Source organism: Phycodurus eques, chromosome 11 (assembly GCF_024500275.1).
Source record: "Phycodurus eques isolate BA_2022a chromosome 11, UOR_Pequ_1.1, whole genome shotgun sequence".
In the NCBI taxonomy this organism is placed as follows: domain Eukaryota; kingdom Metazoa; phylum Chordata; class Actinopteri; order Syngnathiformes; family Syngnathidae; genus Phycodurus; species Phycodurus eques.
In genome coordinates, this window is record NC_084535.1 from 22,262,650 (window position 1) to 22,279,089 (window position 16,440).

Here is a 16,440-nt window from a genome sequence, read left to right on the forward strand (position 1 = left end):
GGCCAGCTGAGAAGATCATCGGAACCTCTCTTCCTTCCCTGCTGGACATTTACACCGCCCGCCTCACTAACCGACTCAAAGACATCTTTAGAACTCTCTGCCTGCTCCTCCCCCTCTACCTCTTCTGTCCTCTGCCCAATCTGAACTCTGATGCCGCACAAACATGCACATGCGCACACACACAGCACCGCAGGCCCTGTAGTACCATAATTTCAATCCTCTGTACGAATTGGCAATAAAAGCACCTTGAAAGCACCTTTGAGTCAATCAAGCAATTGTTTGTTTATATATTATAGTTATTTTTTGGAACAACTGCTACGTCACAGCTTTCTGCTCAAGGTGATTAGGCAAGTAGTTTAGGACTTTTCAAGATTTTCAGGTAGCCAGCGACACCGTATCCCACGAGAATAGATCCGCACCTGCACTGAACAGCAGCCAAGTCCCATCTCCACATTCAAAACCAAAACAAGAGTAATCTGCAGTTAGCTGACCATTTTTAAAGCAGTTACTTGAGGATCATAAATGTGATTTTGTTCACAAATTGAACCTTGACACAAAGCAGAATGTGGAAAATTTTTGCTTTTGAAAGTAAATTATCTTTGTTAACCACAATGTTATGATGATACATTTTGTTACTATTTTAGTTGTAAATGGTTTATTTGCATCTTTGCATATCTGGAAAAGCTCTACAGGATATAAAACCAATTACTAAAGTGGTGGTAGTCCCCATCAACCATATCGCCCAATCCATGGGATGTCCACCCATTTCCCATTTTATTTCGACACCCACATTTCTCACGCTGCCCACCTCCACCTTTATTTATTTTATCCTATAGCATTGCGGGCCGTATCAGATGTGTTTTAGTATATGCCCTGGGTCGCTGAAAACGGATGATGGGCCGCAAATGGCCCCCGGTCCGTAGTTTGGACATGTGTTGTAGTTGACCAGCTGTCAAAGCAGGTTCATGAACGTTATTTTTTTAACGTTAGCTGACTGGGTGACCGGCGGGGTGTATCCTGGACTGCTCGCCAGCCAATTGCAGGGCACGTACAGCATAGATAAACAACCATTTACACTCATATTCACACTTATGGACAACTTTGAGTCTTTAATTAACCTAACATGCATATCTTTCAGAATTGTGAGGCAGATATGCTAGCCACTACAGTATTTGGTCACCATGCTGCCCTAATATATATGAATGCTGTTTTATATATATATATATATATATATATATATATATATATATACTCTTATTAAAATAATAATGAAAATTAAGTTAGAGGCATTAGATGGGGCTGGCCGCCACGGTGGGCGACTGGTTAGCACATCTGCCTTCTGCCTCACAGTTCTGGGGACTGGGGTTCAAATAGATGGGGGTGGAGATGGATGAGTGTTCAAAAGATCATTTAAATACCATTTTACTGTCTGGACATGCAGAGAGTTTTAACATACAGTATATGACAAAAAGTGTTTCCCCCCCCCCCCAAACTGCAAACTTCACCTTTAACATGTTTTATAAATTAAAGTCGACAAAATTTCAAGTTGCCCCTTGCATTCTTCATTTTTTTCTCTATGCAGCCCTCGAACGAAAACGTTTCAACTACAGCTGTTAATACAGTACAGAGCCATTATAATGCAAGTGAAAAGGCCATCATTGAGTATGAATCTATAAAGAGAAAACAAGGCCCGTAGGTATGACCAAAGGAACAGTTTGGTACATTCTTAAACAGAACTAAGGCCCTGGGGAGCTCGACAACAACAACAACAAAAGTGTGGAAGACCACAGAAGATCACTGATGTGAAGGATCATACCTTTCCTTGGTTGAAGAAAAACCTTCCCAACATCCACAGACGTCATCTATAAAAGCATCTCGTGATCTGTATTCAGATTTGTATTTTATCTTGTTTTATTTTTTTGACAAATGACTGTCAACTAGTATTGGAATGGTGGGAAGAAAAAGAAAAAAAGCATGGAAAAGTGAGTGAATATGTCACGATTTAAAGCATACCACATCACATAATTTGCATAAACTGACTGTACGGTAATGGTAAATTCCATCTTTGTTTATTACTTAAATTAAAGCTACCTTTCAATTCAAATACCTTGGAGCGAACTATTTACATTACATATTGGCAACTCTGTGCATATTCAAATTTTGGCATCTATAATCTGTCAATCAGATTAAGTGCTATTAAATTATTATCTGACATCTTGTTTCTTGGATTTCTAACCAAAGGTTTTGTATATTCACATTTTGAATTCATCACTTTAACCACGAAACAAATGCATTGCTCCAATGAATACATGTAGCTTTTTCATGACGGTTCGGTTTAACGAGACAGCAGGTTCTCCGTTGATAAAATGATGTGCAAAGCTGTGAAGGAGGAAGGGGTGAGGACACAAGGGGCCCAGACAGCTGTCACACTAACATACGCCTCCCTCTGTGAATAGAAATTCAGTGACTAGGCCTAGGGAGGGGTTGTGGTGTGGACGGGAGCCGGCGGGTGGGGTTTGCGAGGTAGCACACAGCTGCCACAGAGCTGTCACTCATGTGTTATCATACTCTCCCATCTATACTCCCTATTGGGCCACTGGACACTGTGGCCAATAGCCACAGCCAGTGCTGGCCCAAGCCGTTATGGGGCCCTAAGCAGAATTTGATTTAGGGCCCCTCCCACCACCACCACAATGTCCCCTGTGCTTGACTACTACCAATACATATGTATATAGGATATGTGTGTCAAGCATTTCATTTCTTTGAAGTTTAAAAAAAAAAATACAAAAAATCCTCGTGCTCTTTGGGGGCCCCAAGCAGCCTAATGCATCGGTCACAGAGAGCTGAAGCCTATCCCGACTCTGACTGTGGGCAATAGTCAGGCTGTGTCCTGGGCTCGTCACCAATCAATCACAGCGAGCAAATGTACACACAACCATCCATGACCCTCACACAGTCATTAAACTATATATTGCTATGTGCAATCAAATTAACCTTTGGAGAAAAAAATGGGAATAGGTTGTGTTTACTGGTAAGTGATTGATGGACAATGTCAATTACCATGTCCCGTGGTGCAATGACTTGAAATTATTCAGACAGTACAGATGACTTAGTTTCCTCGTGTCTTTCCAAATGTAAAGCAAATGCCTTTCAGCTATCGTAAAACAAATCCAACACTGTCACCTAGTGGAGGAACTGAGTTAATCAGGAAGGTAAATAGTACCATATGTCTTATTATTTTCTATAAGGCCTATCCTAGCTGGCTTTGGCGATACATTCACATCGTCACTGAGTGGTAAATGTACATGCCGTACATATTGTACACAAAAAGCATACCTACACACTGTAGGTACATGCATGCACAACCAGTATGTTACCAGTAACCAGTTTGGATACACATTCTAGTGCTATTTGATTGAGAGACTATGTCCATACATACATGCATACGTACAAACTGAACTCAACAACACCATATCCTCTTTGTGGACACAAAATTTAGCAGCTTGCGATTATTTTTTTCATTCCTTGTGTCTGATTGCGCACAAAATTGTCATGCGTGATATTTTCTTCCAAAAATGTTGCAAAATGAAATTAGGAGTATTTATTGACATTCACTGCCAGTCCTTCACGTTAACATAGATATTTGAATTCAACAGCCGTCAATGGCAGTGATTAAGTAGTAATTACTAAGATTTATTTATTATTTTTACATAATCAGACTTAACGACACTTTATGCAACAAGTCTTGAAAGCTGCCTCTAATTTGGAGCCAAAAAGTGATGTAAGCAGGTAAACCAGGTATATCTATGCCTCTGTGTTGTTATGCTACCCTAGAAATATTGCTTTTCTCCAAGTAAAACTTTAAGAATTTGAGGACACACTTGTAACAATTTGGCCCTTGGATAAGGTAGGACACTTCATGGTAGATTGTACCTTGGGGGCAGAACTGTTCTCTCATTGTGCCCCATTTCTAACAGTGTACTGGAAATTCTGCATCTCTAAATAATAAAAAAAAAAAAAAAAAAAAAGTTTTGAGATCAGGTGAGACAAATGGGATTGAAGGGTGTGTTTGCAGCAACCCATTTTTATTTAGACTATAGACGTTTTCTGTGTTTTTGGCCACCCGATTTACATACCTCAAGTATAATAAGTTACAGGAATCGATTCAGCAGCACTGCATAACAAATTGGCCCAACAACTTTGTCTCTATGGCTCTCCATTGGAAAAAAAGCAAGACTGCAAGTCGACTAACCCTTCCCCGGGCCTCACATTTTCCAATCATCATTAAGTCGACCCACTTTAAGAGAAGTAAACCAGAAACAAATTCTTTTTTCAAAACATCTGCATCCGAAAAATAAGTGAGAACAGCAATTGCGATGTTTCATTAAAACTACTGCACAATCTTGATAGAAAAATGAAAGGAATAATGTATGTCTATATTTTACAGGTGCGAATGGTTGTCCGTGTCTATATGTGTCCTGCGACTGACTGGCGACCAGTTCAGGGTGTAGTCCGCCTTTCGGTCCGAAGTCAGCTGGGATAGGCTCCAGCGTCCCGCGACCCTAACCAGGATAAGCGGTGTTGAAAATGGATGGATGGATATATTTTACAGCGGTTACATTAATTGACGAGTGACATTCGGCGGCGGCGTGATGGAGTGCTCCCTCAACGAGTGAAAATAAAAAGGACACTTTTCAGATTGTGAACTGTTTGAAAGCAAGTAGCCTCTCGCCTAGTCGTACTAGACACACTCTTCATGAGCTCTGCAGTACAAGGGGGTAGCAGTGCAATCATTTACACAAGACAACTCCCCCTCTCAAAAAAGAAAACTAGTTTCCACCAGAGTGTTTGAAGAAGTATTTTACAAGGCTGTGCGACCCACTGGTGTCTTCCGTAATAGAGTTTTATTTATGAAGATTGTATTGCTTGCACTGGTATCAACCCATCATGTAATGCAACTAATTCACAATTCACACATTTGTTCACTGTTTACATTCACATTTGTTCACTGTTTACAAGGGCCTTTGTTTTGTTTTTCATGACTTCAATCAAGCTTGTTTTACACTTTATTTGTTTGCTGGACCAAATTTGTTGGTTTCTAGGAGACAGTTTCCACACTGACGCACGCCCCAAAGTATATGCACACATTGGAACAAAAGATTCTGTTATGATTCTTAAAATAAACATCTGCTGAGCCCAAGGTGGAACAATTTTGTAATTTTCAGTCGGGTTGCGGCACCAGTTAATGCCAATTAAAGCCATTTTCTGTTGGGACATTTACATAAGGCTGTGGAGAGAAGCACAGAGCCGGGTTTGTTTTCCATTCTGGCACCAGACGTTTCCTAGATACACTCAGGCCTGTTTTCAGCACCTTCAGGAGCTTTCTGTTTGACATGGAGCAAAAAAGGGCCTAATCCTCTTGGTTTATATTGAGTACAGACTACTTATTACAGTCTGACTCACAGGGTCGCTCACTTGACTCCATGCCAGTTATACTTTCATGCTTTAAATGAATAGAGGACTAGGTGGGAGACATAAGCTTGGACATGAGCAGGATAACCTAAACTATGTTTTTGGATGTGCTGTTAATGGTTGTTTTCTTTAGGGCCCCAGGCCAGTGACAAGCGTGTGTTGGGTAGATTTTTTTTTTTTCTTTTTGTTAAATGTCTTCATTTATGGATGATTTCCCCCACGCTGTACTCCTCATCATTTGACAGAAACAAGGCCTTTTCTCTGGGAGATGTTTTTCTTTCTGGCTACAAATATACAGGTACATCTCAATAAATTAGAATTGTGTCAAAAGCCAAATTTAGTTAGGTAGTTCAATTCAAAAAGTGAAACTCATTATAGAGATGCACTATATACACAAATATTTCATGATTTTATTATTATTTTTTTAAAATAATTTTAATGATTATAGTTTACAGGGGCGGAACGGTGGGCGACTGGTGAGCACATCCACACATTTTAGCCATGACAGCCATCACAGTGAACACAGCTAACACACACACACACTTGTTAATGGAACACACTGGAGCAGGGGGCAGCATTTAAACGCCCGGGGAGCAGTTTGGTGCATCGGTGTCATGCTCAAGGATACCTCTACCGTGAGTCTGGGGGATGTTGGTGGTCGATTGTCCATTGCCACATCTGTCATCCTCTCAAGGTCTGTCAAGCTCCCACATAACACAAAACTCCGTCAAAAAGTGTATACACATTAATCTCAAGTACTAATTCAATACACTTAGCAATTGGAAAAAGACCTCTCAGCGTCTATTGACAATGAATACTGGGCGAAAATCTGCAGAAATACATTCGCACTGACAAAAAACAGTAATTTACAGCTAATCCAGTTCAACGTACTCCATAGATCACAAAAAAAACAAAAAACAACAACAACAACAACAATATTGTTAAAATAGAAAGATAAGCAAGCTATTAAGATTAACCAATGGCAAAATCTTGTCATAGAGTACATAACACGAGAAAATATCTCTGCTAAACGTAATAACCAAATGGATAAGTTTAAGAAAAACATGTCACCTTTCATTAAAATGGTGAACCTTGAAGCTTGATTCTTGTCTGCCTGGGAAAGAATGTCATCCAAAAATGTATTGTCATGTAATCTGTAATTTAAATGTAATGTAATATGAGCAAACCATATCTTCTCATTTTAGACTCTTGTTCACGCCATAGGGTCACTTGGATGTACTTGAACCCATATCCTTCTGGCTTCGGATCTGTGGTGTGGGCCTCTGGCGATGCTGGGCCTGTTTCCCCCTCCTCCTCTTGGGTCAGGTTTTGTCCGTGTTGCCCTCTTTCGGGGGGCCGGTTGCTCTCGGTCCCTGGGTGCCAGGGAGGTGACCACTGGCCCAACTCTGGGGGGCTTGGGGCTGTGCTGCTGCACCCCGGGCCTGTCTCCTCCTCTTCCCCCTACCCAGGGCGCTTTGCCGTGGTCATCGCCCCTCTCTCGCTCGGGCTGTGTGGAGTCACTGGCTGACTTCGGGGCCGAGAGTAACGTCTCAGCACCTCCTGTCTCGGGCGGATCCGCTTTCTGTGCCCTGTGGGGTGAGGGAGGGGCTGCCCCCCTTTTCTCTGTGGTCTTCCAGGGCCGTCGGGCTAGGCCGGGTCCGCAGTAGTCCAGGTTCTTACTTCACGCACTCAACACATTTTAATTACTTACACTGTACATAGGCACGGTGGCCGACTGGTTAGAGCGTCAGCCTCACAGTTCTGAGGACCCGGGTTCAATCCCCGGCCCCGACTGTGTGGAGTTTGCATGTTCTCCCTGTGCCTGCGTGGGTTTTCTCCGGGCACTCCGGTTTCCTCCCACATCCCAAAAACATGCATTAATTGGAGACTCTAAATAGGCATGACTGTGAGTGTGAATGGTTGTCTGTTTGTATGTGCCCTGCGATTGGCTGGCAACCAGTTCAGGGTGTACCCCGCCTCCTGCCCGATGACAGCTGGGATAGGCTCCAGCACGCCCGCGACCCTAGTGAGGAGAAGCGGCTCAGAAAATGGATGGATGGATGGACACTGTACATATTTCACACATTAGGCACATTCACATCTCCTTCAGGGTCCCCTGGGGGGCTGTCACGAAGCATAACGGGGCGGACGCCGGGCCGCGTCCTGGCACATCTGTGCTGGTCTGCGGTCTGATCACCCCCCTTCTCTGCCCTGCCAGTCCCCCAGTTTTAATGCATCATACACCCATCAGTGGGGGAAGAGCAGTGTTGGGCTGGGAAGAACACTTGGCCAGGTGTTCCAGCACTCCAGCCTGCTCTCTGGCCCACCATGCCGTTCCCCCGCGGATTTTTAATACACCTCTTACATTCACACATCCTTTGGGTAGCTAGTTGGCCTGGGTGGGGGTGATGGTTGCGGGTCATCATTGCCGTCTCACCCACCCCCGCGAGTCTGCCCAATTTTAATGCATGACACCCCACCACACACGATCACGGTACAGGGATTATGGTTGCCAGTCGGGGACCTGGTAACCATAGTAATAGGGTGGGTGGTGAGTCTTCACACTTCTCTTGGCTTGACTCCTCGGGCCTGTGGCCCCTCCTTCGGTTGTCGGGCTGTGGGGAGAGGGAGATCCCCCCCCCCTCCCCCCTCTCCTGGCATCGGTCCACCCTTCGCAGCAATAAAATCTGAAATTCTTGCGGGAAGGCTTTCAACTAGGTTTAGGAGTGAGTTTATGGGAATTTATGACCATTTTTCCAGGAGCCTATTTGTGAGCTTAAACACTGATGGTGGACAAGAAAGCCTGGCTCTCAGTCTCCGCTCTAATATATCCAAAAGAGTTCTATAGAGTTGAGTTAAGGATTGTTCAAGTTGTCCACATCAAATTTTCTCATCCATGTGCAAGTTTATCCACATCAAATTTTCTCATCGATGTCTTTAAGAACCTTGATTAGTGCACTGATACACAGACATGTTGCAACAGGAAGGGGCCATGTCCAACCTGTTCCCACAAAGTTGGAAATGTCCAAAATATTCGTCCCTGAGCTCCAGTGAAAGGAACTCTGAATGCTTTAGCATACCAAGCTATTTTGGATTCCCAGAAACTCACTCCTAAACCTTGTTGAAAGCCTTCCCAGTGTTTAAGTGTCATATTAAACCCTATTGATTAAGAATGGGATATCACTTAAATATATATGTGAGTCGAGGCAGGTAAGTGAAGACTTTTGGCGAATATATATATAGAAAAGATGCAAGTCCTCTAGCACTTAGAGCAGGGGTGCTCAATGCGTCGATCAGCGATCGACCAGTCGACCGCAAAGGTAGTATTGGTAGATCGCATGACATCGCGTGACATAAAAAAAAAAGACATCAGCCTATCATCCATCCCATTGCTTCATTGATATACATATATAATCGATGACATCTGAATTTTCCTGACACGTAGGTCACGCACATGCGCAAACAACGCTGCTAAAAGGTAAAGGTAACTGCAGATGCGCAAACAAAGGCGCCAAGTGTGTCAAAACTAACAAGCTAGTCAGTGAGAGTTACCTCCCATTTTTATCCCTCTGTGTTTTCTCTTAAACTTAAGAAAGGGTATAAAAATGAGTGGGGGAGCTGGACCAAGTAAGAAGACAAAAACGTATCACTTTCATATGGAATAGGACAAGGAGTATTTTTTTCACGATGACATTTTCGAAATGCGTATGCCTCATCTGCCAGTCTGCCATCGCATTACCAAAAGAACGGAAATGTGGAGCGGCATTTTAGGACTGTGCATGGAAAATACGACACTGGCTACGCTTTCCTGGTTGATTCACTTCAGTGCAAGTCATCGGAGTAAACTCAGGTAATGACAAAATAATTTACATTGTTAATTATGTTGTGTTGTGCAAGATTGGCTCATGCGGTGGTGCAAGGTACATTAACATACATTGGTGCTGAACTGTGTCGGCGGCCCAGAATTCTAGCTCACTGGTAGCGCTCCGTGCTCTCAAACCGGAGACATGGTTGCGCCCCCCCCAAAAAAAGGTAGATCGCGGGAGGTTGGCTGCTTGAAAAGTAGATCTTGGGGCAAAAAAGTTTGGGCACCCCTGACTTAGAGTATGCCTGGTTTTTCGCTCTGTGGCTCTCCGTGTCTCTCTCTCTCTCAACCATGCTCCAACACGTAACATGGGTCCTCAACGGATATGGTCTTCCTCTGACACGCTGACAAAGCTCTGATCAAAGCTCCTGCTGCCCTCTGGTGTCGATTTATCATACAAAAATCCTTCCCAGCCCTTAGATATTTTTTGTGGTGCTGCGCTTTATTACCTTTTTTTTTTAAATTAAAAATAAAAAATAAAACACTTGAAGACATATTAATACGTCTTTGGCACGAAATGGATGGGTTTATGAAAACGTATTTATACGTATTTGGCACTAAATGACTTCATTTGTTTGTCGTCAGAGATGCTGACCCCTAAATCTGTCTTCGAAAGGTCTGAAAAGGTGGTAATCTGATGGTGCTATATCGGGTGAATTTGGGGGATGGGTTGTGGTTGTCCGGCCAAAGAAACTGATGACTTTCCAAGCTCCTTTGCTTGTCACAGAGGTCACTTGTTCTTCGTTTTTTACCCTGGACACCCACTTCTTGAAGGTGCTGTAGCCTATTGCAGCCTGCACATACACATTTTGCAACCTTTTGAAAATGTTTAGTGGTTCCCCTTCCAAAGCAAGAAATTCAATCACTGCTCTCTGCTTCTGACTGTCATCCCCTGGCTCAAAGGAAGAGGACAGACTGAAACAAAGCTTTTTATTCAGTAAACCTTCAAAGATGTATTTAAAATACAAACTGTTAACATTTCTGGAAAAAAAACCATTATTAATTAAATTGATCTCATTAATTTTTGACTGCCCCTCTTGACTGCCCCTCTTACGGACCCTTTCCAAAAAAAAATTTTGACTATCATGGAAAGGTTTCTTTATTTCCATAATTCCATTCAAAGAGTTAAACTTTCATAGATGATAGTTTCAGGGCCCACAATTCAAACAATTTCAAGTATTTATTTGTTTGTTTTTACATAATTTGGGCTTCAAGCTCATAAAACCCACAAAATCAGGAATTCAAAAAATGTGAATACTGTGAAGAAATTGGCCCAAATTTTGCAGGCCTTAAATTTTTTAAACTGAGTGTCACACACTAATCATCTGGTAAACTCAAAGCACCTGGACAGGTTTCCCCAGGTGTCATTAAATTGCTTCAGTTTGGTTCAATTGTCTCAGTTGGGTTTTAGAACATTTGAAGAAGGGCCAGTGTTTTTTGGGTTCCTTGATTTTGTATATATGTTATAGTATGCTGTAGCTGTTTTCAAGGATGTATTTTATCCTCCAAAAATTATGGCTTATCTATTGAAGCAAGCAAATCCACGCAGTCAGTCTCCCTTTCAGTAAAATGGGTCACCAGCAATATCTTTCAGAAAATAAGTGACCTTTGTACCAGAGGAACTATATGCTCCAAATTAATTGGTAAGGGAGGGCAAATGAGTCGGGACGACATTATAAAGTACCCAGTGGGAGCTCCAAAATAGGCCTCGTCGCAGTGGGATTCACTCTGGCTGCAGGAGTGGTGGAGAAGTATGTCAGCAATTTGAGGGTCTAATCAAGGCAGAAAAGACAATCTTTGTGAACTGACCCAACAGAAATAGCAGGATGGATGGAATTACGTGATGCCCAGAGCTTGGGACATTTCATGACCTTGTATACCCCTGTGGGTATTTAAGTCTCTGCTGGATGGGTGCAGCATTATTTCCCCTCACTGTATATTTAAAGGCTAAAGTAGTATAAAACTACAAGTACTAATTCAGACGTGTATTACACCTCAAACCTGTATATTTCAGGCTGAAGTACATATAACTACTTATTCAGATACATAAAAAGGAAAAAGCTCGTGGTCAATGAAATCATCTGAGTAAAATTATTTTATTTTTTTAAATGAAATGAGAACAGCACGGTGATGAACTGGTTAGCACACCTGCCTCACAGTTCTTAGGACCCGGGTTCAAATCCGGCCTTTCCTGTGTGGCGTTTGCATGTTCTCCCCGTGCCTGCGTGGGTTTTCTCCGGGTACTCTGGTTTCTCCCACATCCCCAAAACATGCATGGTAGGTTGATTCAAAACTCTAAAATTTCCCGTAGGTGTGACTGTGGCTGGCTACCAGTTCAGGGTGTAACCTGTCCCTCGCCCAAAGTCAGCTGGGATAGGCTCCAGCACTCTTACGGCCCTAGTGAAGCTGTGATTCAATGCGGTTTTTGCTCTTGTTAACAGGTATTTTGGCCCACTTTTTTTGACCGCATGGTTCAGCTCTTTCCAAAGGATTTAGATCAGGGCTCTTCAGAATGGTGAGACTTTTGTTCTTCACCATTTGTGTGTATTTTTAGCTGAGTGTTTCATGTCATATGTCTTGTAGCTGAGACCAAGTTTTCTTACACAGTGCAGCACATTTGCTGCAGAATGCCTTGATAGTCTTGCAATTTCAAGAACCTTGCACAGACTCAAGACACCCAGTGTTGTAAGCAACAAAGCAGCCAGTTTTGTCTCACATGTCCAAAAGGCATTCTTCCAGAAGCTTTGCGGCTTGTCCATTTGCATTTTGGCAAATTATGATCTTGTCAGTTGCATGTTATGTAACAGTTTTTTAGGGTTTTTTTCAGTGACGTTTTCTTTCTTAAATGGAGGGGGGGGGGGGGGGGGGGAATAAATATTGTCCATGAGTGTATACTTCAAATATGGTTTAGAGAAGCACACGTTTTATTGCATTTTCCATTGTAAAGGGTCTCAAAATACGGTATATTATTGCGCAACAGAGAATTTACCCCTTCTTCTCTGTGAAAAGAAGGAGCTTTAAAAATGCTATGATGGAAAGGTGCTATCTTCTTTTCAGGTACTGGCACAAGAAGGTTGTTCCTACGGAATACGATTGTTTTTTTTTTCCCTTAAAGGAAACATGTACTTCCCCTGTGAATGTCTGACGACCACTACTGTAGTATATTGCACACCCCGTTTCTTGCCCAAAATTAGCTAAGATATTCTGCAGCTCACCCTCTACCCTCATGAGGACAAGTGGTTTCTTCCCACCCATCAAGTATGAAATTAAACAAACAAGTAACTTTTTGTGAGCTTTTTATATTTCTAAAAATGTGTTCGGAAGCAAGTGATTCGGGATGTTGTGGGATTGTGACATCACAATCTAGCTACCGCAATTTCTCGTGTTTAACGCGCACCCATGTATAATATGCGCCCCCAAAGTTCACCTCAATCTTCTGGAAAACCCTTCTACCGATGTATAATGCATTTTTACATTGCATGAGTTTGCTTCTACCCATATGATCAAACTAAGTTTTATTTGTATCTTGTTAGTTTTTTCAAAGAATTATTCTGAATTTAAGCACTTTATTTGAACACATAATACTTTATTTTTATTTACTTGCTCTTATTTTGAAATTCACAGCCCTACTTTTATTTAGTAAATGAGAAAACACAGTTGTGCTCATATGTTTGATTACCAAGGCAGAATTTCTTAGAAAGAAAACATGAAGGACCAGGCGACACACATTAAATTTTATTTTAATGGGAATAAAATTAAACTCCCAAGCATTTCAGAAAAGCATTATCATCAAACAAAACATAACCATAAATAAATGAATGATGCAAATTAATTGTTCAGTCATCAGCTGTATTTAAAAATATATATATATTTCACAAATTCTGCTTGGGTATTTAAACCTATGAGCACAACGGTACATATATGCAATAATATGTACCCCTGTCATATTGGATTGAAAGTGTATGCTACGCCTTTTTCATAACCGCTAGGTGGGGGTGGCATACTAGAATGAAAGTGTTCAACTTTTTCATAACCTCTAGGGAGCGGTGGCATATTGGAATGAAAGTGTACAACTTTTTCATAAGCTCTAGATCGCAGCATACATTTATAAAATGTGAAAGTTTTTTTTCATTTTCCTCAATATCTATGTATAATGCGCACTATTGACTTTTGACAATTTTCTTTGGGGGGGGGGGGGGGGAAATGCGCATTATACATGAGAAATTGGGGTAATTTACATTATACTGCCCAACAAAACGATTCTTCATCCATGACAGCTCAGCTGGGTGAAGAGCTGCCATTTTTTTCCTTGCAAGTGACAAAATTAAAAGGTATATTCATTTGGACTGTAACACATTTGAGCACATAGCTGGTTGAAAAAAAAAATGTCTGTGTAGTTTTGTTTTTTTTTTTACAGTTGTGTTTGCAAATGTATTCAAATTGTATGGAAATGCTGTATCTGAGACAATTCCCAGCAATTAAGTGCTTCAGTCCCCCATGAAAGTATTTTCTCTCTCTGGATACATCTTGTCCACCCCGTCTATAAGAATGATCCCTGAGTATAACAGCAGATAAACGCTCACATTGCCCATTTCACAGCTGAATCGCTGCTCGTTTGGACACATGCGAATGCCAGATTATTTCCAGGTTTTCCTATTTTTAGACAAGTCATTTTAAGTGCTGGTGACACTGGGGTCAAAGTGCACAGTTGCTTGCTGCCTGGAATTCCAACTAATTTTTTTTCCATTTCACAGAGTGCAGAGGGTGGAGTTTCTACTGTGTGTGTGTTTGTGAGAGCGAGCGAGAGAGAGAGAGAGAGAGAGAGAGAGAAAGTGGAGAACCTCTTTATCAGCACACAAGACACACACACTCCCACGAGCCAAAAAAACACACACCCACACACACACATGCACACACACACGCACATGCACACGCACGCACACACACACACACACACAGCCCTTACATTTCCCTCTGGGATATCCTGCCTGCAACTCATGGTGTAGTATTTACTGACTGTTAAGAAACACATTGGCTCTGCTGTTATCTGTGTGCACACAGACTTCCACACATATTTGTCCTGTTATTTTTAGGACTATTTCCACTTGGTCTGCCCTCAAGCTGTTTAATTAGTAGAAATAAAAATGGTTGAGGCATGCTCGTGTTATCAACGACAAACTTGTTGGCTGAGATCTTTGGTGGTGCCAAGCTACCCGATGTGATGTTTAAACCGACACTTAAGTTGACAGGTTTGCCCTTTCATGATTGTGATCATCCTTAATGGACTGACATTACAGTAAAACACTAAGAATAAAACCAAGAGGGAACACCCAGGTTCAATCACCTCAAGTAATATATGGTAACAAAAGAGACTCCAGGAAGTCATGCAGCAAGTGAACTGCGGTTAACAAAAAAAATAAACTACTTGTTTGAACATTGTTTGCTCACACTGCAAAAACTCATAGTCTTACCAAGAGTATTTTGTCTAATTTCAAGTCAAAACTAAATCTGATTACACTTTAAATAAGACTCATCACACTTAAGATAAGACTAAAAAAAAAAGAAAAAAAAAAATTTCACTTGAAATGACTGATTTACTCCACTGAAATTTCCCCCCCTACTTATTTCAAGTAAAAATTATTTGCAAACTAGTCTAAAAACAAGTTAATTGTCAAGTAATGAGTATTATTTTAAATGTAACCAGAGTTGCAGTTTTTGCAGTGCATTGCTTATCAGTGAGCAATACAAGCTATACTTTTGTTCGAATAAATACATTCTCTCTTCTTCTTTTTTTACAATTACTATCCAAGTTAGAAAACAATTTTTAAAACCTGCTATTCCCCCCCTCTCCCTTTCAGAGAGAAAACTACAATCTGTGCAGTAAACATGGGCAGTCAGTGGCTATGCATATACTGTATGTATTCTGGAAACACGTCATCTAGTTGAAACATCTTCTCGGCTAGTTCGATCCGTTTTAAGTAAAATTCGATATGGACACAGACTCAAAATCCATTCACAAAATACCTTTAATATTCCAGTTATCACATGCCACGTCATTTTCAAAGCACACGGACACACAGTCCAATGCCAGACACAGCTGTGAGCACACGCTCTGGCAGTAAGGGCTCAGCTACTCCACTTCCTAGGTACACACACTTAGAAATTCATGAGCCATCATGAGATCCAGCTGGATCTGTACCGATGTCCAAGTGGCACACCATCAAAATAAAAATGTACCGAAAATGTTTGTCCATCACATTCCACTGCTTGACTGGGAACCAAAATACATATGTTGACTTTAGGTGACTTAATCAATACAGAAAGCTCAGTGTTTCTGTTTACCTCATCTTTCCTCATCAAAGACCACATTGTGCTCTTATCCGGTGTGTCATATCCCTCCTCTAAGCTGCTGACCTCCAGCTACCTTTAAGTGAACAGGGCTATTTTTGGTCTCAGGCTTCCTTAGAATCACAAGGGGAGCGCTGATGATTCTGCTTGAAAAGCATGTCTGATGATCTTTAAATGACGCCACATGGTGGGTTTCACACTCAAAACGTGATGGGACTGATAACAGTGAGTATTTCATGCTCCCAAACTCAGTGACTCAACTGTTGGCTTGCTTAATTGGAATGAACATTGATGAAAATGAATAGTAAAGCATACTTTAGGGGTAACATTGTCAAGTCAATTCAGTAAACATCAACTCACTATACCGTCGAGGCATTGTACGGTGGCACTTCAAAAGCGCACACAATCCATTCTAGGTCAGGTCCTCCTCCATTTTGTTCATATTTAGAATAATGACATAAAAGAAAAAGAAGGAATGCAATCCACGGTCAAGCTGTGACCACCATTCCACATTTTGTATGTAAGTGCTATATTCTAACATTCTTACAAGTGTAAACGGATGTTAATCACAATGCATTTAATCTAGATTAAGAAACTACTCATCCATTCCATAACAGAAATAGAAATAATCTATTCCAGATGTGTTATTACATCTCTCTTTCTCTCTCTCTCTCTCTCTCTCTCTCTCTCTCTCTCTCTCTCTCTCTCTCTATATATATATATATATATATATATATATCCATCCATCCATCCAT